This window comes from Onychostoma macrolepis, chromosome 17 (genome assembly GCF_012432095.1).
Source record: "Onychostoma macrolepis isolate SWU-2019 chromosome 17, ASM1243209v1, whole genome shotgun sequence".
NCBI classification, from domain to species: Eukaryota; Metazoa; Chordata; class Actinopteri; order Cypriniformes; family Cyprinidae; genus Onychostoma; species Onychostoma macrolepis.
In genome coordinates, this window is record NC_081171.1 from 28,761,950 (window position 1) to 28,784,924 (window position 22,975).

Sequence of the window (22,975 nt, forward strand, 5' to 3'; positions counted from 1 at the left end):
TTTCTGGAGGTGCCGTCCTCCCTGTGTCTTTTCCTGCCTGGCTGAAAAGTAGACTCTAGTTTGCAATACAAATAGGTAGGCAGGGCATTCTCTGGTTTCATTTGCTCAGGGTGGTGACCGGCTTTCTTTTTTTTAGGAAAAATGGTATCTTGGTGTGAGAAGAGAGTTTGTGTTGCACAAACAGAAGTTGACTTGAAAGGTCACCCTGGGGAAATGCCTTTTATATGCTTAATCAGAAATCATTTGAGTTCATTAATTATATTATAAGTGGAAAAAGCTAACGCTACAACACAATAAATATGCTTAATTTGTAAGATATTAATGTCGGGTAGGATCTTTTATATTTTATTTTGGCAGTAATATTGCTCAAATGATCAATTGTTAGTGAAGAAATACTTTCGGATGATACATTGACACATCTCTGTTACATTTTTTTTTCATGGTCCACTGGTTTCCTCAGATACCTGCTGAATTAATTGACAAGTTAATCTAGTCATTATTATTTGTATAATGATAGATATTCAATAATTATAGTTAATCTTCCCTATTGTCTATTCAGTTGTTTCTAAACACTGACAGTTTGATAGGATCAGTGTTGTTTACACATTATTTGTCTCCTCCAAACATCAACGTCAAAAGTGTCGTCCTCATGTCAACAAAATAACTTTGTCCTTTTTGCACACTTAAAATCACACTACCCTTCAGATTTCATGTGTACATGTACATGTGCAGTCTTTCAAAGTAGGCTATTTTATGGTCGCAAACACAGGCAGTCAATGCATACCCACTAGACAGTTTTGTCTTTGACCAGTGTCTGTGCTATTTCTCCCCAGTAGTTAGGACTGATTAAGGTCATTTATACTCTTTTAAACTACAGTTTATCCTAACCTTCTCATTTTGGTGTGTCGTTGTTTACACCTACACATGTAAGGTGAGGGATATTGTGGTTGTCTCAAAGGGTTTTTTAGGTGTTGGATGGTCTTCCAGTCTAATGATCAGGCCCTATTCAAAAGCATCTGAAGGCTAAAAGTAGCTCCTAACTTGCTGATTTAGGAGAAGCTCTTGAAAAAACAATCCTAAAATGGCTGTTGTCGGCAGTCTGCCTCTGAACATAAGCATTTAAGAAAAGTTTCATGATGATTTCCCTTTCTTTAAATTGTGTCCTCCTTTTCATGTACAAGTTGGGTGAGAAGTAACATCTGTTCTTGAGTCCAGTTATAATGCAGACATGTAAGAGGCTGAAAATTAGCTGAACATATCCTTGTTTAATTAGTGACACCACATTTAAAAACTTTTTTTTTGAATATAACAACATTTTCATTGCAATGTCAACCCCGCCCTTTCTCTTCGCTTAACATTTCTCCCCATTCTTTAGTAAAAGTTGCTCTCAGCAGTTTTGTGAATGGTTTTAAGAGGAAATTCTTCTCTAAGAACTTTCACTGCTATTTAGGAGAATTCTTAAAGGGGACATAGCATAACACACACAGTTTCACCCAATCTCATGTTAATCTTGAGTATCTATAGAGTAGTACTGCATCCTTCATATCTCCAAAAAGTCGTTTTAGTTTTATCATATTTATAAAAGAAAGAAACAGCTTTATGATTCTCTCCGAAAAAAAGCAGAGCTCTTGGAGGCGCGCCATGGGCGGAGCTAAAGAGTGACGAGCACTTGAGTGCTGATCGCTAACAAAACAGAGACATTTGATGCCATTTCACTTACCGTCTGCAGTTCTGAATTATGTCCGGGATCTTTTACAGCAGGGCCCGCTCCATCTTTCAGTAGCAAACGATGTGCAAATCCAGTGTCGAACTGGGCCTTGTTTATAAAACGTTCGTCAACAAACACACTTAAGAAACTCCGTTGCTGACCCGAAATAACAAACAGCATCCACCGTTTATGTAACACTGGGCTCTTCGGGAAGCTGAACAAGGTTATCTTTCCCTCACAACCAAAAACACACTTCTTTCGAGCGAGTCCCGTGCAGTGCAGCCGGATGAAGCGCGTTGATGGGCGCGCTCTTGCTCTCGCTCTGGTCGATGCGTACACTGGCACGCTCTTCTTTTTTATTTGTGGCTCCAGTATCGCTAGCAAAGCATCAACGTTTACTGACATACTGAAGTAAACTTTGAATCGCCCATGATAATCCCGCAGCTCCTTAATAAGTAGGTGGAACTCTTCTTCCTCTCCACACTATCTCATGATTGGATGGACCCAGTATTGCCTTTTTCCCCCCCTCATCTACTTAAGCTGTGTTTTCCTCACTGTGGATTTAGACAATTTATTTTGAATTTTATTCTTTACTCTTACAAAAAAATTCACCTAAAAGCCTGGTTAGACTTAGCACATTTTTGCGAGTTTATTACAATATGTAATATTTATTTTGTAGTACAACTGAAAGTAAGCTAAAACTTTGAGAGAGAATTGTGAGCTCTTCTATAGTAATGGCACAGATGATAAGACTGTAATGTCTGTAGATGGTTTGGTGTAAAAAATGGTTCAACTCCTTCAGAGTCTGAGCCAACTGTGCATACATTTAACTATTTACTCCTAATTGAGGGTGTTTTTTTAAAATACCAGTTGTACAAGTCATGCTTGTTTTAGATGGAAATGTTCTGATGATTCCTGAGCTCATGCTTTCACTATAATTGTTAAATCTGAAACAAATATACATAAAACAAACAAACTTCACCAGAAATGTTATTTTATTTTTTTATTTTTTTTAAATATTACCTATTTGGATAGAATGAAATATGTAAAAGTGCTATAATAGCTGTATATTGTTGTGTAATATAAGTATAATGTTCTTACAGAATAAGTAGTAAGCCAACAAAACTGTCCACTACAAGCCTTGAAATATCTAATCATGGCTGACTTATGAAGATGTGCTTTTTTCTTGACCGCAAATAAGAAGAGTGGACTTTGTGCTCAAATCAAGCATCTCATTAGCTTGAAAATTTCTCGCAATCTTTTCACGTTGGCATCAGTGTGCTGCGGCTGTGTGGCGGAGCGCCTGTGTACAGCGACAGCAGGAGAGGAGCCATTAGTAGACTCACGCTGTGGCAGCACCACACTGTTAATGCAGCATGAAAGCTTCACAACCTCCATCTTACACAGGCCCGTCTCCACCAGCACATCCTCATTCCTCCCTCGTCCTGTGTCGCAGCCCATCCTGTCATGGCTGCTGTTTTGTGTTGTGACCGTGCTGGAAGGGATTACGGAAAACACCTCCATGTGGTGGGTGTCTGACCCCCTTTTTTATGGGTCGGCAGAGGAGAGATGATCGCTCGGGCTGCTGTCAGGCAGGGGGTGTGGGGGGCTGGTATTGTTCTCCTCCTCCTCCTCTGTGCCTCTCTCTTTGTGTCTGGCACCATCGAGACATCTAGCACAGTTGTGGATTAATACCGCATTCTCCTGTGTGCGAATATTTAGTGAACTCTTGTTTGTGTCTTGTTAACGTGTAAGCTGAAGATCATGTTTGATGACACAGCACCAGGGTTATTATCATACTAAAACCATGAAACACATTTTTGTTACCTGAAACTAAATAAACATTAACTGAATAAAATTTAACATTTAAAAACAAAGGTATTTCCTCTTAACAAAAGCACATAAAATAGCACTTGATTTTGTAATTTGCTCTGCTGATCCAGCCCTATTCAAATCATGCTGGGAAATAACAATCCACCATCCAGTATGAGTTAATGCACGTAGTGTTTTTGCATTGTTGAGTATGTATCACAGAAATATCTGTTGATTCTGTGAATGCAGTGTTAATCAGAATACACTAGTGTTAGGCAGTATGACCAAAAATGTATATGACGATACTTTTCATGGTATTAGGTTTTTTTTGTTTTTTCATGCATGACCGGGCATTAACCACATTTTATACTGATGGAGAGAGGAAATACTGCAGTAGATTGACTTTTTAAAGTTTTATTTTAAAAAAAAATTGTCATTTAGTGTCTATAAAAAAAGGAAAAAAAATAAAAATAAATAATACTGATAATAGGGTTGGGCAATGTCTACAAAATTGGCATCGGATGATGTCTACAGTGAAACAGCGCGATGGACGATGACGTTAGGGGGTGTGCCCGAAGCATGAATCCGTATTCAGAAAGGCACGGAAAACAAATAATGATTGCTAACGGTTGCCTGTTACATTACAGTACAAAATTTCACTTACCACATAAACAGAGTAATGAGAGATGACTGAGGATGATGGCGAATGATTTGCAGATTCTGAGCACCACTGACAAACATCTAATCTTGTAAAATGTGTGGTAAGTACTGCTGCTTCATAGTATAAACAGAGTACGTGTGATCGCGCATCTTGAAAGTGAAACTAAAAAGCGATCGTGCATTCAAAAGCAATTTCATTGCCAGGCATAATATCGGCTTCCTGATGCCCGCAATTTATATACAGTATAATTACCCAATGATATAACTGCGAAAGAAAGTAGGCTATTGAAATATATGTTTTCCTCCCATCTCATATTTATTCCCTTTAGGGGTTCCGTATACACGTCATTTTCTTTCCGAACACAGACGGTATTGGGATGCGGCGGATTGCGGGGGGTATGGGGGGGGGATCACAATGCCGGCTCAACATCGTGATGTCTATCAGCCATCGGCAATGGACGATGGCACCGTCTATCAGCCCAACCCTAACTGATAAGATAACGATACTACTACAAATTCTATTATACAATATTCCGCCATGATTCCAGATCGAAGCGAGCGTATATGTTCCATTTAAAGGTCATTAAAGTGTACGAGACGTGAATTTAAATTGTATTTATTTACAAATGCATTTTTGTCACACTCTAGTAAGTTTTGTCTATCGGCGCTTTTCCACAGCATGGTACGGCACGGTACGGTTCAGTACGGCTCAATTTTGGGGGGTTTTCCACTGGGTACAGTACCTGGTACCTGGTACCTTTTTTTTTGTATCACCTCAGCCGAGGTTCCAAGCGAACCGTACCGTTACCAAAATGTGATGGGTAAACTCTGCTGGTCACTGATTGGCCGGAGAAAATTGTCACTGCCTGGGTCATTGAACTTGCGGCACGAGACACAACGGACTCGTTAGATTTAAATCAGCACAGCCAGCGAAGGATCGAACGCAGCTGTTTTGAATGAGTGCACCTTTCTTTTAACAACCAAAAAATGGCTGTTTCGTTGTCAGTTGAGGAAGTACAGGCTGTCCTCTTGTTGATAGCCGAGGAGCGGATCCAGTGAGAGCGTGATGGAGCAACACGGAAAGAAAAAGTTTTTCAGGAGTCACGGCAGTAGAGGCGGCGCAACTATAACGACATGTGAATAATCCCACCCACTCTAAAGCGGTACTAAACTGCAGTGGAAACGCAAACCGAACCAAGCCGTGCAGTGCCGTTCTGAACCGTACCAAGCAGTGGAAAGGACTGGAATTGAGAACCGCTGACTTGGCCTCTAACTCACACACTGGCAAGAACAACCTGAGAATTTATTAGCCAGTTGCTAATATTAGACATTATTTAGTCACCCAGAGTGAAAATTTTGTCACATTGTAGAGGGTTGTCCATTTTCACCGTCACGCTTAGTAACACACATAGCTGTGCCCTCACCACAGTGCAACAGTGAAAAGGGACTCCTCTCAAACAATGTCGTGCCACTTTCCGAACATTAAGCAACATACTACGTATTGCGGTATAACAAAAATAAACACTGGTCTTCATTATGAGCTGTTATACTGCCCATCACTAGAATCCACTCACTGCTCAAAACACCGGAGTTTTGTTAAGTGCTGAGTTATGCAAGCTCACGAATCCTCTCATTATAATGAACAAAGTGTAAATGATGTAAATAAGAGATTCATTGTGCAGTGTAGAGAGCTTTGTTAATTATAATGGGACTTAGTAGGGGTGGGCGCTATACAGGTATTAACGTGACTTATTACGTTAATACCGGTATTATGTTGTGCCATGATATGGATTTTGCTATACCGTGGATACCGTTACATATTCATGGGTTTCATTGGATGGACAGACAAAGATTTTTCTTCCCCCGCGGTCATTACTGCGTCATCAGAGAGATGCCCCGCTTGATCAGACATAAATCAGACCCGGATAGTTTTTGCTCCAAACACACGATCGGCTCTTCGGAACTGCACACAAACTGGATTACAATAATTTCCCAAAATGTAATTTGTGTGGTAATATTACTAAGTCTGTACTAGGACTGGGCGATATGAGCAAAAATTCATATCTCTGTATTTTTGGGCTGATATGCGGTATACGGTATATATCTTGGTATTTTGTTGGTTAAAATCACTAAAATTGAAAATAATAAAAAAGCACAGACTAATTGAGTAAAAAGGCTATTTTGATTACCCCATTACATGTTACAGTTAGTGCTATCATACAAATACACTTACTTGTCGGTTTAAAATTCTACATATGTCACATTTAATTTCCAACTACAAATATTTCAGCAAAGAGTTATTGCGCTCCTATTTCATTGCGCTCCGTCTGTTTGGCGCGCATGCGCGTGGCGGCGCTCGTTCTAAATGGTCTGTGAAGTTTAGCAGAGAATCGCAAAGCAAAAGCCCACGCACTTCTGATAGCAAAATGGAAATATTTCCATGGCTTTCTAACATTTACAGATGGAGAATATACCTGTGAAATGTAAGTAATGCATTAAGGAAAACAGCACGTCTCTGTCAGCGGCGCACGCAGCCTTTCTGTCAGAGCCGCTTTAAACTGAAACTATAGGCTACTATATCTTACGATTTTTTTTAAAACCCTTCATATAAAGCCTGATACATGTAGAATAAATTGTATTGTGCACTTTCTCCACAGCAGTTCAGTCTGTGTCCTCCCTAGATATTTTTTCAGATGCGCTTTTATCAAACTACTTATATCGATATTAACGGTATTGCTTCATACCGTATTGCTTATAAAGAATATATCGATATATCGTACAAACTCGATATACCGCCCAGCCCTAGTCTGTGCACAGCGGTTAACACAGGACAGAGGCGCAGAACTCGGACACAAAGAGAGAAAATACTGTAGCAGGCAGAGCAAGATCACTGTTCACAATGCTCGAAATATAGGAAGAAAAATATAAATAATGAATTGGTGGCAGTGGGTTAATATGAATTGGGAGGGAACTCGCTTCAGAAAACTTTAGATGGCATTTTCTTTTTCTCTTACCTCCTTGACCATGTTCATAAGCGCAGCGCAGAGCAGCTTTATTTACAGCGGTAACCAAAGGAACGCTAAATTGAGACCATAAGCGCCATCTGCTGTCAGAGAGTGAATTTGCATGTTCTTTCAGTCCATTTGCTGTTTTTCTTTTGCACAGTTGTCTTATGTAGCATAATTTCACACATCTAAAGTCAGTCCATTCTATTTTTGCCTTAGATCTTGAAATCATGTTTTTTTCTTCTTCTCGATATATAAGGTTAAAATACATATTATGCCTGTAATTTAACTAAGGTCTGCTAAAATGTGATTCCAATTTTTTTTTCTCTCATATCGCGATATAATATCGATATCGTCCGGACAGTGGAAAATACCGTGATATGTATTTTAGCTCATATCGCCCACCCCTAGGACTTAGTGAGGTCGCAAGGGAGTTTGCAAATGTGATATTAATTTAACCCTCTGGGGTCTGAGGTCATTTTGGGGCCCTTGAGATGTTTTGACATGCCCTGATATTTGTGCTTATTTCAGCTACTTAAAACATACTATTGACCAACATATAATTTTTTTGTATTCGGCACAAACTGTGCTACAATAATATGTGACCAAGATGGATGTACATGTTTGCATCTTTTAGAAAAAAAATATTATGTGTGGTTAGTAAGTTTTGGGAAAAAAAATGTAGCTGAAATAAGGCTATAAAACCCACACTAAATAGTCCTGAACAAGACTTTTGAGTAATCAGTCTTGTAGGCTAGAATATTTACTTCAAAATTATGTGAAAATCATTCTGCTTACTCATTCACAGAAAACAATATATTGATTTAAAATTTTCAAGACATGTTTTGTGGTCGAGGGTCTATATGCGAGGGAGTGGCAATGGCCATGAATATTAAGTGAGTCTCACCTGAGAGACAAAGGGCCCTCCCCTAATGGCCCCTAATGGCCCATCAGTGTGACTGTGAGGCAGGTAAGAGAGAATGTATATAATATTGATCAGAAGGTGCTCCTGAATTTTTTTTCACTGTGCTTCTAATTTATTTATTTTTTTTAATTAAGAGCACAAGTGCTTCTTAAAAGAAAACTAAGCATAGAGCCCTGGTTTACCAATTAATCGGCAGTACGGCAAAAATCAATTTTGATTAGTTTTCGGCTGAAAGGAGTCCACTGTCATTATACAGTACAAGAGTGGCCTCTAGAGGCAGAATCACTGAAGCCTCGTGCTGTTTGTTTTGACACGTGAGGCTGCACAGTGCGGGACACTTCAGATGCGGATTTAAAACGGACAACAAAAATGTATACAGTCTAAACCAGGCTTATTCACAATATACAGTATCAGATACAACGTGACCTGTGGTAGCGATTTAAAGCAACATGGACACAAAAAAAAAACGATTCTCAGAGCTGAGCAGCTTTATGCAAATACACAGTGATACGATCACTATTAATGCAGGCAGTAAAGCTCAATGTGATCTGCTGCCTGATACCATTGGGTACAGCAATTGAGAATACTACAGCAACTTGTGGTGCTTTTCCACTGCGTGGTACGACTCGGCTCGGCACGGTTCAGAACAGCATGGCTCAGTTTGCATTTCCACTGCAGTTTAGTACCACTTTAGAGTGGGCGGGATTATTCACGAGTCGTTATAGTCGCGCTCACATCTACTGCCATAGCCGCACTACCGTGACTCCTGAAAAACTTTTTCTTTCCGTGTCGCTCCATCACGCTCTCACTGAATCCGCTCCTCGGCTATCAACAAGAGGACAGCCTGTACTTCCTCAACTGACAACGAAACAGCCATTTTTTGGTTGTTAAAAGAAAGGTGCGCTCATTCAAAACAGTTGTGTTCGGTCCTTCGCTGGCTGTTCTGATTTAAATCTAGTTGGTCTGTTGTGTGTCTCAAGTTCAATGACGCAGGCAGTGATGATTTTCTCTGGCCAATCAGTGATCAGCAGAGTTTACACGTCACGTTTTGGTAATGGTACGGTTCGCTTGGAACCTCGCCGAGGTGGTACTAAAAAAAGTACCAGGTACTGCACCCAGTGGAAAACCCCCCAAAAGTGAGCCGTACTGAACCTTACCGTGCCGTACCATGCAGTGGAAAAGCCCCAATGGTGATCTCTAGAAGTTTTAATATGTCTGTGCCAGCACACCTTAAAAGGGATAGTTCACCCAAAAATGAAAATGCTGTCATTAATTACTCACTCTTGTGTTGTTCCAAACCCATAAGACCTTCTTTCATCTTCGGAAAAACAATTTAAGATATTTTTGATGAAATCTGAGGGCTCTTTGACCCTCCCATAGACAGCAAGCATTTTGATGGTAGCTTGGTTTTTGTTTCTGTTGCTCTTTACTCTGGGTAACATTCGCTCAGTCACACAAATCACAGCTCTATATTGAAAATATCTTTATTATCTGAATTAGTGATGCACGATCATGATTTTTCATGGCCGATTCCGATACCGATTTTTTACAAGCAAACCGGCCGATTCCGATACCGATATCCGATTTTTTTTAATCAAAGCAACAAACAAGATAGAATGAAAGTATACATAAACAAGATGTTATACATAAACAAGATGTTTATTTGGTAGGCTATTTAACAGGCCAAACTGGGTTTTGGCTATTGAAAATAACTGTAACCATCTGAAATTAACAGCAGTAACTGCACAGTAAGTAGGTTACATTCAATACAAACACAGGTACTGACAAAAGCATTTAGCTTTTGTTTTTAAATTGGGTTGAATCTATAAACTGGCCTTAAATGAATACATTAACTGTAACCATGTAATTTTAAAGGTAACAACTGCATAGTTCCACAATCCAAACAGCACAATCAAAACACATTCAACACTTCAAACAAAGATGTTACTTAATCAGCATTCAGCATTTGTTTTCATTTTTAAATTTGGTATAAAGAAAAAAAGGTATTTACCAGTGAAACTAAATAAAAACAAAGTTGGCTATATGAATATATTATTCCAAAATGTTAAATCAAATAATGTTTAGTGCAATGAGTAAAACAAAGATGCTACAGCAGGTGCTTTTTAAATCAAATTAAGTCAATGTAATTTTAAGGTAAAATAAAAAAATAGGCCTAATCATCCTATATCTTACAGAACCGATGTTTACTTCTGGCTTTTCAAAAGTGTATAAGAGTTCTTCTTTACAAAAACAAGCATTTCAGCTTTGTTAGTCTGTTTCGTTTCTCATCCAACACGTGAGAAGCTGAGCTGAACAAATGTTCACTGTCTATGCTTGTGCAGGGCGCGGACAGGTACACTCGCGCAACTTCAGCGAGCGCAGGAAAGCGGCTCTTATTTATCCGCGATTAACTTGTCCTTTGCAGACATTGCAGATTGCAATCTTCACGTCCTGCGCACAGATTTCGAAATACTTCCACACAAATTACATGTTCGCGAATGATTAGGCCTACAAATGTAGTCTGTGCACGGGGCGCACTTCCGGAAAAATCGACCGGAAAAAAGACCAAAAACCGGCCGGTTGCCGATCGCACATTATAAGCAAAAACCGGCCGATTCCGATTTATGGCCGGTCAACCGGTGCATCCCTAATCTGAATAACACAGCATTTCAGCTTTCAGTGTGGACAGACAAATAAAGTGATGCTAAAAACACAATTAGGACATGCTGTTGCTGTTATTCCATGTGCAGTGAAATCGGGGCATGGCTGCATTTCATCTGGCTTTGTCATGCATCGCAACACTGCACAATAAACAGATCAACTTTCTCGCCTTTCTTCCGGACTCAATACAGCCACTACGGTTAACCCGAGCATTCTTTTGTCTCCAGCGCACACTGATCCTGGCTGCTCATGAAGCTCCTTGGATGATGAATGAGAGCACTGTTATCACCCTTGATAGTCATTAGCTTAAGGCAGTTCCTTTGGCATCCAGATGGGCACATAATGGCGGCTTCCTCTCCGCCTGCAGCTCACTCTGAGCTGCCCACAGACCCATCTCCCGCTCGCAGGTGCCACACACACACACACACACACACACACACACACACACACACAAAGAGCCTCTTATGGCAGGAGGGAGCTGGTTGGCGCAAACAAGACACATTTGCATGGCATTTCCATCTCCTCTTAAAGTGGTCCTACCCAAACGTTTCTCTTAAGAGCCAAATGAAATCTGAGATTAGATTCTAATCAGCCCAAAATGTTAGCTAATGAGAAAAAACAAACAAACAAAAAAAAAACACTACAATAATAATAATAATATTGGGGACAGATGCTTTTGAAGCATCAATGAATGCACCACATTCTAAGACTTCCAAAGTCATATGATATCTTTGTGTGAGACCGAGATATTAAAGTTTTGTCTGACTGACATTTAAAGCAACAAATCACAGTTAATTTTGTTGAGCGTCATGTTTATGGGTGTGAAAATGTAAAGTTGATGTTAGTATGGCAACACTGCTTTCCAGCACATTTACAAGTTGTAGGCTGTGAATGAAGACCTGTGAACCCAAACGATGTAGATTTGCATTAACATTATGCAACGTTATAAGTCATTGTAAGCAACTTTTTGCAGAAATCAAGTCACTTTTATTTATATAGTGCTTTTAACAATATAGATTGTGTCAAAGCAACTTTCCAATATCAAAATAGGAAAATAGTGTGTCAATAATGTAAAATGACAAGATTAAACACGCAATTTTCAGTTAAAGGCATTTCATTATTGAATTCAATGATGTCATCGTCCAGCTCAGTTCAGTTTAAATAGTATCTGTGCAATCAAGTCAACGATATCGCTGGAAATTAAGTGTCCCCAACTAAGCAAGCCAGAGGCGACAGTGGCAAGGAACCAAAACTCCCTCTGTGACAGAATGGAGAAAAAAACCTTGAGAGAAACCAGGCTCAGTCGGGGGGCCAGATCTCCTCTGATCAAACGAACCAGCAGTTCAATTCCAACTGCAGCAAAGGCAGATTGTGTAAAGGGCTCTGGGGGGGAGGATCGATTTAAATCGTAAATCGGATTTTTTGTGAAAAAATCGGGGATTTTTTATTTTTTTGGCCATATCGCCCAGCCCTAAATGAAACATTTACTAACAAAACAACATCTACCTCAAGCAGCTTTCCTGTAGCTCAAGTAGTAGAGCATGGCGCTAGCAACGCCAAGATCATGGGTTCGATTCCCAGGGAAAGCAAGAGCTGATAAAATGTAAAAACTGTAACTTGAATGCAATGTAAGTCGCTTTGGATAAAAGCGTCTGCTAAATGCATAAATGTAAATGTAAATGTAAGCAATGCACTGTATTTACTATGTCTCCAGGCTCTGACTCCAGCTCCAACTGCAACTCGCGAGACACATCGACATCAAATGTTAATTCAGCGGTAGTTACAGTCACGAGACACTGCACTTATCGCAATCACAAAAGTACATTATTTGCGTGTGCAAAGCCTTGCCGGTTAAACGTTTAATTTGCGCACTGTTCTGACATGCGATTATTCAGAGTGCGTACATGTCGTGCATTCACTAAAAGGCCGGTCAAACAGCACCTGATTACTTAGTTATCTTAGTTGACGTCTGATTGCACTAATACTGTCAAAAGCACACAAGGTTTACATATAAAAACAGTTTTGTCTAAATTGAAAGTAAACATTTGAAATGGATGCGTGCAGCTCTTAAAGGGACAGTACTGAACATGCTGCCGATTGACATTAAAGGAATACTCCACTTTTTTTGGAAATAGGCTCATTCTCCAACTCCCACAGAGTTAATAAGTTGAGTTTTACCATTTTGGAATCCATTCAGCCGATCTCTGGATCTGGCGATAGCACTTTTAGCATAGCTTAGCATAGATCATTGAATCCGATTAGACCAGTAGCATCGCGTTCAAAAATGACCAAAGAATTTCGATATTTGTCCTATTTAAAACTTGACTCTTCTGTAGTTATATCGTCTACTAAGACCGGCAGAAAATGAAAAGTTGCGATTTTCTAGGCCGATTTGGCTAGGAACTATACTCTCATTCCGGCGTAATAATCAAGGAACTTTGCTGCCGTACCATGGCGCAGTGATATTACGTAGCGCCTGAAAGTAGTCCCCAGTATAACTAGGTACCTAGCTGGGGACTACTTTCAGGTGCTGCGTAATATCACTGCACCTGCTGCGGCCATGGTACGGCTATGCTAAAAGTGCTATCGCCAGACCCGGAGATCGGCTGAATGGATTCCAAAACGGTAAAACTCAACTTATTAACTCTGTGGGAGTTGGAGAATGAGCCTACTTCCAAAAAAAGTGGAGTGTTCCTTTTAAAGGGATAGTTCACCCAAAAATTTAAATACTGTCATTATTTACTCACTGTCATGTTGTACCAAACATGTATTAATTTCTGTCTTGTGCTGAACACAAAAGAAGATATTTTGAAGAATGTGGGTAACCAAACAGTTACTGGTCCTCACTGACTTTGATAGTAGGAAAAAACTTTTTGGTTTCCCACATTCTTCAAAATAACTTTTATGTTCAACAGAAGAAAGAAATGCATTCAGGTTTAAAACTACTTGAGAGTGAGTAAATGACACAATTTTCATTTTTGGGTGAACTATTCATTAAATGTTAATAAAATAAAACACAAAGAGAAAAATAACTCACTGCTGACTGAAGAACTTTAATACAGTTGCTAAAATTCAGCAGTATTAAAATAACTTTCCACATCATATCTTTTTGCACCAAATAGTATCGATAAGCAGTATCGGTATCGGTATCTGTATCGATAAAATGTAAACGATACCCATCCCTAATTAGCGCCAACGTGAATAACAATCTTACTGAATTTACGTTTAGCATTAGCCAGCAAATTTCGCCAAGATGTCAGGCGCTCTGGCTCCCGGTAAACATTGGACTATGGTGGCTGGTGTCTCTATTTTCACGTTCCGTACAATAGAATTACCAACAACTAGAGCACTTTCATCAGGTTTCTCAGTGGGTACTTCACTGAGTGGGGAGAACCCTGTTTGATGTTTTGATCGAAACGGAAGAGCGGTGTTTTGACCCACGACTATGCCACCTCGCAGTCACCCAGTTGCCCTGCTGCCTAGGCGCTGAACCCAGAGCCAAACAATGTACAGGACTCCCTGAGCTAGTTGCATCCAAAGCAGTATCTACAGCCCTCACATTCTTACTATCCTCAACTAAAGTTTGGATGCATGTCTCTAGTTCTAAAATCTTCTCTGTGAGCCTAACTATTTCCCTGCATTTATCACATGTGGATCCTCGCTGACAGAGAGAGATAAACTGTACATTTGGCAAACAGTGCAAACAGTAGCAGGAGAAGAAGCCATTACTCACAGTGATTGATGAATGATTCACTTACCACTGTTGTTTGATGAACTCGTGAAAAACGGAGCGTCAGATAAATGAAACGGAGCGAGAAAAAAGAAAACCATAATAGGCGCGAATGGAACCGCGAGTGAGCGGTTTTAAAAAGCGAACGATCAAATTAGTTAAATTAGTTTGATAGATAATACCATAAATATGGTGGGAATTAAGTTATATTTTATCACTTTAAACATCAGAGAGTGAAAGTAAGATAGAGATTCAACAGAAAAGTGAAGCTACACGGAGCTTCAATCGCAAACTTTTCAGCAGCACCTCTCAGTTCACCTTTTTCACTCGCAGTTCCATTCGCGCTTCTACTCGCGCCTATTGTTGTTTTCTTTTTTCTCGCTCCATTTCATTTCTCTCTCGCAGAAACATAAATGCATTTCTGATTACAATTGCAATTGAAGTAAATCAAATTCAACACTATACGTCGTATCTACGTAGTAGCAGAATATAGGCTGCGTTCACAAAGCACTAACACAGTTGTCAGTCCCATATCTGTACCTGCACATTTTTCAGCAAACTTTGTTTCAGTAAAGTGTTGTAAGATTAATGGCAGATGTTATGGTTATGTTTTTGGTAAGTTAACCAAAGGAATAATTTACTAATCAGAAAATAATCATTAAACGAGAAAAAAAAAAAAAATAAAGTAATCAAATTAAATAGGGATGCACCGAATGTTCAGCAACTGAAATTGAAAATATACTAAATAAACAAAAAGACAGAATAAATTACGTGACGCAATCAAATAGAGGCATGCACTAATGCAGCAAACATGTCAGCAGTATTTAAAAGTGTCAGAGAAAGATGCAAAAATCATTGCAAGCACCGACAGCGAGAAACTGTTTAGTAATACATCGCTTGTCTTCGATGAGAAGAGGAAGGGGTGGTTGTTGCTGGTTACTGTATGATGACTGAAATCGTGAAATGGCCTCAAACGATTAGTAAATAAACTGCAGAATGTAATGTTTTCTAGTACACGCACGGATTGCATGTATTTAAACAGCGCTGCACAAGCTCGCTGTGCTATCTGCTTGTTAGCCAGGGTTCAAAGTCCAATTCTGCACTGAAACAGTGTTACTCGTCAGCTGCTCGGTAACATTTTTATGCATTTTTAAAATAAAATTAGAAGTGTAAGACAATAATAATGATAATAATAATTACACCAGCTCTATTAATATACAGTGCCCTCCAAAAGTATTGGAACAGTAAAGACAAAATTGCTCTGTTGGCTGTGGAGTCAAGACATTTACAAATATGATTAAAAGATGAATATGAGACAAAACTACAGAATGTCACATTTTATTATTGGGTGATTCAACACATAGATATTTTACCAGCTAAGAAGATCAGCACTTTTAGAGTTTCATCCCTCTATCTGATGTGAGCATAAGTACTGGAACAGTTGCCTCACAGATCTTTCTAGGTGAACAGCTGTGTCCTGTTGCATTAAGAGAGAATGTGAGGAGATTGAAAAAAAAGGGTTTTTTAAATTATTTGTATTTTATTTACAACACAGTATAATCAAAACATACATAATGAAGGTCAAAGACACATTATTGTGCACACTGATCTAACCACAGAGATGTGAACAGACTTTGAGTCATTCCTGCAACAGATTCTGTTCAACAAGTGAAACAAGTAAATCATACCTGATATTTACGCGTGTTATTTAAGTGTTTCTACTTCTTTCCGTGGATTCAAGAAGAAAAAAACATAATCAGTAGAAAAGGAGCTTGTTTTAACATAGAATATCAGTGTAGTTGAACATCTGATGTTGGTACAGCGCTCTCAGAGGAAAACAGTTTGAAGAGACATCAGGATACATCTGTGGTGCAGGTATCTGAAAGAAATAAAGAAAGAAATCTTATATCTGAGAAACTAATTATTATTGTTTAGCACGTTATTAAAATCTATTTCTGAACGGAGTAAGCTATTAATAATAAACGTACTAAACATACTTAGACTCGTAGCATTCATCAATTCATCATGTTATAGTGTACACTCATATTACTTTTATTGTTTTTATATAGAGCATGAAAACATCATCGTGCCGTAAGAAATAAATACAATGAATTGCCCCTCATATTCAAAATGTTTTACACGATTTCAAACATTGTAGTCAGGAATTATAGTTTGGGAAAAACCCAACTATGATTCTGTAGTCATATAGCCTAGTATGTATGATTTTATAGTAGCCTATGATATGATTATGTAGCCACAGACTCAAGCATGCTTTGTACAATAAAAGGATGTACTTTGTACTACAAAAAAAGGATATTTTATATCTTAGAAACTAATTATTATTGTTTAGCACGCTATTAAAATCTATTTGTGAACAGAGTATTAATAATAAACATGGTCTAAACATTCTTAGATGCGTAGCATTCATCATGTTGTCGTTTGGGAAAAACCCAACTAGTAAATGTGTTCAGAATGTTTGTTTTCGATAAGAAACTACTTTATTTCAAAGTAGACACTTCAAGCTTTCTATAGATATAACTCCCATGTCTGTTTGCTGAGTATTTGCTGAGTTACAGTTCATTTTAGTAACGCGTTTCTAAAAACAGTTCGCGGAGATGGAGAAGACAGAGAGCACACCCTGTTTGTTTTCTTTATTTTCCAAAACCACCACATTTTGTTTTTATTGTGAGTGTACCCAAAAAAAAATAGACACTGCAAAGTTTCAGTTGATGTATAACACTTATCTGTATGACCAGAATCGACTGAGTATTTTTAGTGTCTTTCGCACTGATGAGAAAAAAAATGAGCTCGTCTCGCCGGCGAGACAGCCGACCCCAGAGAGTTAATTCTTCAGCTATTAAAAGCAGGGAATGTGTCGTATCAGTTATATCCATTACTTCTGCATTCTGAATCTTGACACACACAAACCAGGATGAAGATGAGGGAGCTGACTTTGAGAAAAAAGCAAGCAATTTGGATGCTAAAAGAAAAGAGGAAGTCAATTAGAGCTATAGCAAAAAGAAAGGTCATGGAGAAATCAAGAGTTTGGAAACAACCAGCGACACTAGCAACCAACAACTACCTGATCGGCTGAGAAAACAACAGTAGTTGATGACAGACAAATCGTAAAAGCTGTGAAAATGAACCCTAAAAGACGTGTCTGTAAAATCACCAACAACTTCCAGAAATCTGAGGTGATGCTCTGACAATCTACTGTCCTCAGGAGACTTTGACACAGAATTACAGATGCTACACAGCAAGATACAAACCCCTGACCAGCTCCAAAAATAGAAAGGCAAGATTAGAGTTTGCAAAAAAGCATTTTTGGAACTGTGTTTATGGACCGATGAGACAAAGATGAACCTTTATCGAAGTGATGGGAAAGCAAAAATGTGGAGAAAAAAAGGAACTGCAATGATCCCAAGCATACAGCCTCATCTGTAAAGCATGGTGGAGGTGGTGTCATGGCATGGGCATGGCATGGCTGCCTCTGAAACAGGCCCTCTCAACTTTACTGATGACTTAATGTATGATGACAGTAACAGAATGAATTTGGAAGGGTACAAAACCATCTTGCCTACCAATATTCAAGAAAATGCCACCAGATTCATTGGGAAGTGCTTCATATTGCATCAGGACCCAAAACACCCTGCCAGTTCAGTCAAGGAATTTATAAGGGCAAAGAAATGGAAAGTCTTAGATTGCCCAAGTCAACCTCCAGATTTAAATCCGATTGAACATGAATTTCACCAGAAGAAGAGGAGAGTAAAGGTAGAAACTCCCCAAAACAAACACCAATTGGAATTGGCTGCATTAAAGGCTGGGAAAAGTATTTGAAAGGATGAGACCAAGAGTCTGATGATGTCTATGGGTCACTGACTCACTGCTGTGATTGTGCGCAAGGGATCTAAATAATAGCTTTTAATCTTTTATATCTGCCTTATGTTCAACTGTCCCAATACTTATGCTCACATCAATGAGTGGGATGAACTCTAAAAGTGTTGTTCTTTTCATTTGGTAAAACATGTATGTGTTGAAACGGCTAATAATAAAATGTGACATTCTGTAGTTTTGACTCATATTCATCTTTTCATCATATTTGCAAATGTCTTTACTCCACAGCCAACAGAACAATTTTGTCTTCACTGTTCCAGTACTTTTGGAGGGCACTTATTATAACACTCACAGTAGCATCATAGTGTTCAAATTGGGATCTGTAAAATTACTAATGTTTTAAAAGAATTGTCTTCTGCTCAGCAAGGCTGCATTTATTTGTACAGTAAAAAATACATAACCGATTCAAGAAGGGGTCTCAAAAATGGCCAAAAAAATTATATTTTACTAACTTAATTTTTTAATTTTAAGTTCAATTGTGCTTTGTTGGTATAGTGTCTGCTAGAATGTAAAAAAATGTTCTGTGTTAAGTAAATATTTTTAAAATGATGTTTCGTTACTGATTTTTTTCTTTGAAAAGCAAGACAAAACAGTAAAAAGCACATTTTGGCTATTTAATTTATGCAGTGGTTAAAAAAAATTTGACCTTCCGCCCAGTGTTTCATTTTGCTTGGCTTCGGCCGAGAATTTTCATTTGGGTGCATCCCTAAAATTAAACAATTATTTTAAGTTGCAGCATTTGTCAGAATCAATGATGCTTGGTGTCATTGACACATTTTAACGAATCTTATTTTAATCTACAGAAACACCTCTTAAAGAGTGCACAGAGAATAACCTATATGTGATCTCTTGCTTAGAGATTGTTTGTTGTAGCGCATCTGTGAGAAACTTGTTGGATTCCCTGACCTGCTTTTCCTGGACGCTCTGGTCTCAGGCCCTTCTGTCGGTCACTCCACAGCATCGTCAGACCTCTGATCCCTGAATCACTAATCTCACGTCCTGAGCCTCCTTCCTGAAGCCCATCTGACTGCTCTGACCCTGGGCCAGTGCTGTCCCTCAGCTTGACTTTTTTGCTGACTGCTGAGTCTCTAGTGAATAAGGGGAACTTTGCTGATGGACGTTCTTCTACTTTTATCCGGTGTGGAGCCTCATGGAAGCACCTCTTGACTGCCCTGCAAAATACGGTTGTGTGGCTGAATGTTAAATATGGTTATGTTCATAAACAGTTAGGTTATGAAAGAGAGTGGCAGCCACACTGTAACTAACTTGGCTTAGATCAATTGTGCACCAGCAATGTGTTCACAACAAGACAAGATGTGTAACTTAGAAAATTGTGTGAATTGAGTGAACTTGGAATGAAAACCAAGCTGCACAGAACTTTACTTGAGATGATCTGGTTGTCAGTCCCCAACACTGCATGTAGCCTTAAAAATGTTGATTGGTGATATGAATGCCCACAAAAGTCTGAAGTATTGGTGCAGTATCATGAGAGAAATAATCTATCAATATATGATTGAATCAGCACAGCCCTAATACGATGAGAGCGTGTTAATATGACAACTCCTGTACCAAATGTTATTAGAGTGTGAAAAGGGTTTTGCTAGTGAGCAATCCATTTGTACTCGTGCCCATTTTCTCATGACCAGAGCCGATCAGTGATGTCAATTTAGGGCCATTAGGATGCATCAGTATGCAAATGGCCCAAAAAGGTCATAAATAAGAGAACAAGGAGCTATAATCTCTCTCTCTCTCTCTCTCTCTCTCTCTCTCTCTCTCTCTCTCTCTGTGTCTCATCACTCACTTCCTCTCTGCTTGTCAATCTAAATGACCTCAAGTAACCCTGTGATTCTCAAAAAAACAAAACAACAACAACAGATCCACCTGTCTGACTGGAAGTTTTTGCAGTTTCTCAGTTTTTTTGGTGCTCTCCTCTGTTGTGTTGGATTTTTATATAATTTGGGTTTGTGGTATTTAAGTGCTGCGCTGTATTGTGATGGCTAAAGGATTACACCCTTGAGTGCCTTGTTGCTTTTATGAAAATGTGTTACTACATTATTAAAATATATTAAGGAGGTGCATTTTAATAACATTAGCACAGTGGTGGTGGTTGTGATGTCAGCCATATTGATTATGCACAGTTGAATGTTATCTTTTTACTGTTTGGATAAATTGTCCGTGTGATCTGATGACCTGGAGATTGTGTCTGGATTGTGTAAATCATGATTGTTAAGGGAATAAATTAATGGATCCGCAATCAAATGCCAAGTATCACTTATGGATATACCAGGGTCATTAAGCAGCAATATTTGCCCCTGGAATTGCTTTATTGTTTTTTTTTTTTTTTTTTTAAGTTGCCCAGTTAAATCTCTGTTGTATCTTATGTCAATTACTTAAATTGGTTTGATTCAATCAATCAATCATAGTGTTTCCGCTACATGCATTCTACAGTGGTGGGCCGCCACACTAAAAAAATCATCTCTGCCACCGCTGCAGCTGACATTCAGCTCATATTCACTGTTGAGGAATTAGTGGAGGAGACAGAGCAGGACCTGAATTCTTATTCCCGCAGGTTCTACGCTTATAATGCGATGAATGTATCGGTGAATGACGAATGTATCATTTGCACATGCTTTTAAGTCTTGCCAATTTAAACATTTAAGTGACTTTAAGCCATTCAAGCGCAAAAAGACGTGAAGATGAGTATTTTGACAATTTTGTATGCATCTGGCCGTTTATGCTCAATAAGGCGCAAAACATAATACAGTTTGCACGCTCTCTTATAGACCGTTTTCTGTGCGCCCACACCCGAAGCACCACTACAGAATAGAGTTATGTTTTGCGCATAAATGGCCAAATACTAAATTGTCAAAATGCCCATCTTGGGGAGTACTTCTAAACACAGTCGGTTTATTAAACATAGTCGGTATATAGACTATTAACTAAATGTACACCGTTGAGAAGCAAAACGCACGTGTAACAGTATTACATCCGTGCCTTAGGTCTTAAAGAGATAAGCCTAAATAAGCCTGCTTCTGTCTGTGACATTACTATTTACGCAGTGAAGACTATCCATTGTTATTTTACTGTTGAATTCAGTTTTTTTGTTTTTTTTTGTTCAGTTTCTGTAGTAACTCTGTACCTAAATATTGTTGTTAGACGACCTACCTGTAAAACTTGTTAATTCCATTTGTATCTTGTTATTGTTTTTTGTTTGTGCTATTGCTTGTCATTTATTTATTTGTTCTTATTTTATTACTTACTGATTACTTGTCTTTTTTTAGTTCAATTCTGAGTTTGAGTGCATGTGATTCTCGGGTGGGGAGGTGTAACCACCAGGTGGAAGGGAAATAGTCCTGCCACCACAGCTGGAAAAAATCCTAGAGGATGCATTGCGCTGAATCAATCAGAATACTGTATAACGCACATACTATAAACAGAATATTTATTCACACAGTGTTAATGCTGCTAAAAGCGGGATTTTTACTTTCATCTGGCTCCGCAGCGCAAGCCTCCGCTGACTGCGCACTCACCTCCCCAAATGGACGAGACATTTCTACTTGTCGCACTCGCTGTTATACCATTCTTTGAAACAACAGGGGACGACTTGGAGTAATTGTCCTCTAAAACAGCGGTGAGAAAAAGTAGTAAACTTTGTGTCTTGCGGGGAGTGGATGAATAAATGAATTTCTTTATGTATAAACCTATTAGGTTGTGAGCTCATTTGGAGGACAAATGTAAAAATGTCTGTTTTTAGTACACTTCACCATACCCACTCTACAAAAGAATCAAAAAACCATGGAAAACCCTGTAAAGCTTCAAATTATTTGTTCCGTTAAAATAAAGTTCAGTATATGGATATAATATGTATGAAACTAATAGAACTAAATTGAACAATAAAAAATAAATATCTTTAATCATTTCATTTCATTAACAATTTCATTAATCAGGGACCTTTATTTTCACTAAAAAGCTTATTTCTGTTAAAGACGTCTGTTCAGCTAGAGTCGCCCTGAAGTCGTGCATCTTCGGAAGCGGAGCTGCTAACCTAATATAACTTCTATGTGCATTTATTTGTTTGTTTGTTTGTTTGTTTTTCATTTAATTTAATTTAAAATGTAATTTAAAGAAACTATAAGTCTTTGCATTGGTAATTATGTCTCAGGAGTTGTGATCATATGGTTATGTTATGTCTCATTTTGTTTTGTGATTTGATGGAAGAGTAATAGATACAATAAAAGCAGGAACTTAACAAAAATGTTTGAATATGTGACAGTGGTTGGCAAAATGTTAGTATATTGTCAATATACTGTTTTCAGTTGGTGATTGAGAAATACTGCCACGTCCTGTTCCTCTATTCCCGTTTCTCTCTCTCTGACAGTCTCTGTTTTGGAGTGGTGCAAATATTAAAACTTTTGTTGAATTGGGGTGATTTGTATTGAGTTGCTTCCCTCTTCTGGAGTGTCTAGGTATTGCAACAATGTTTTCTAGAATTGTGGTTCTTTTTAAACAAGATGTTGCTTTGGTTGATCTTGAGTATGCTATTTATTCATACTGTAGGTTTTTATTGACACATTATCCAG

At 38.6% G+C, this 22,975-nt stretch overlaps 1 protein-coding gene and 1 non-coding gene across 11 annotated transcripts in view; both read left to right on the plus strand.

Annotated features, from left to right (window-relative positions):
* Positions 1–22,975, plus strand: part of ralgapa2 (Ral GTPase activating protein catalytic subunit alpha 2) — a 187,205-nt gene that overhangs the window by 45,022 nt on the left and 119,208 nt on the right. The gene's annotated exons all lie outside the window — the stretch shown is intronic.
* Positions 12,286–12,360, plus strand: trnaa-agc (transfer RNA alanine (anticodon AGC)). The gene has a single exon. It is a non-coding gene; the product is annotated as a tRNA-Ala (tRNA).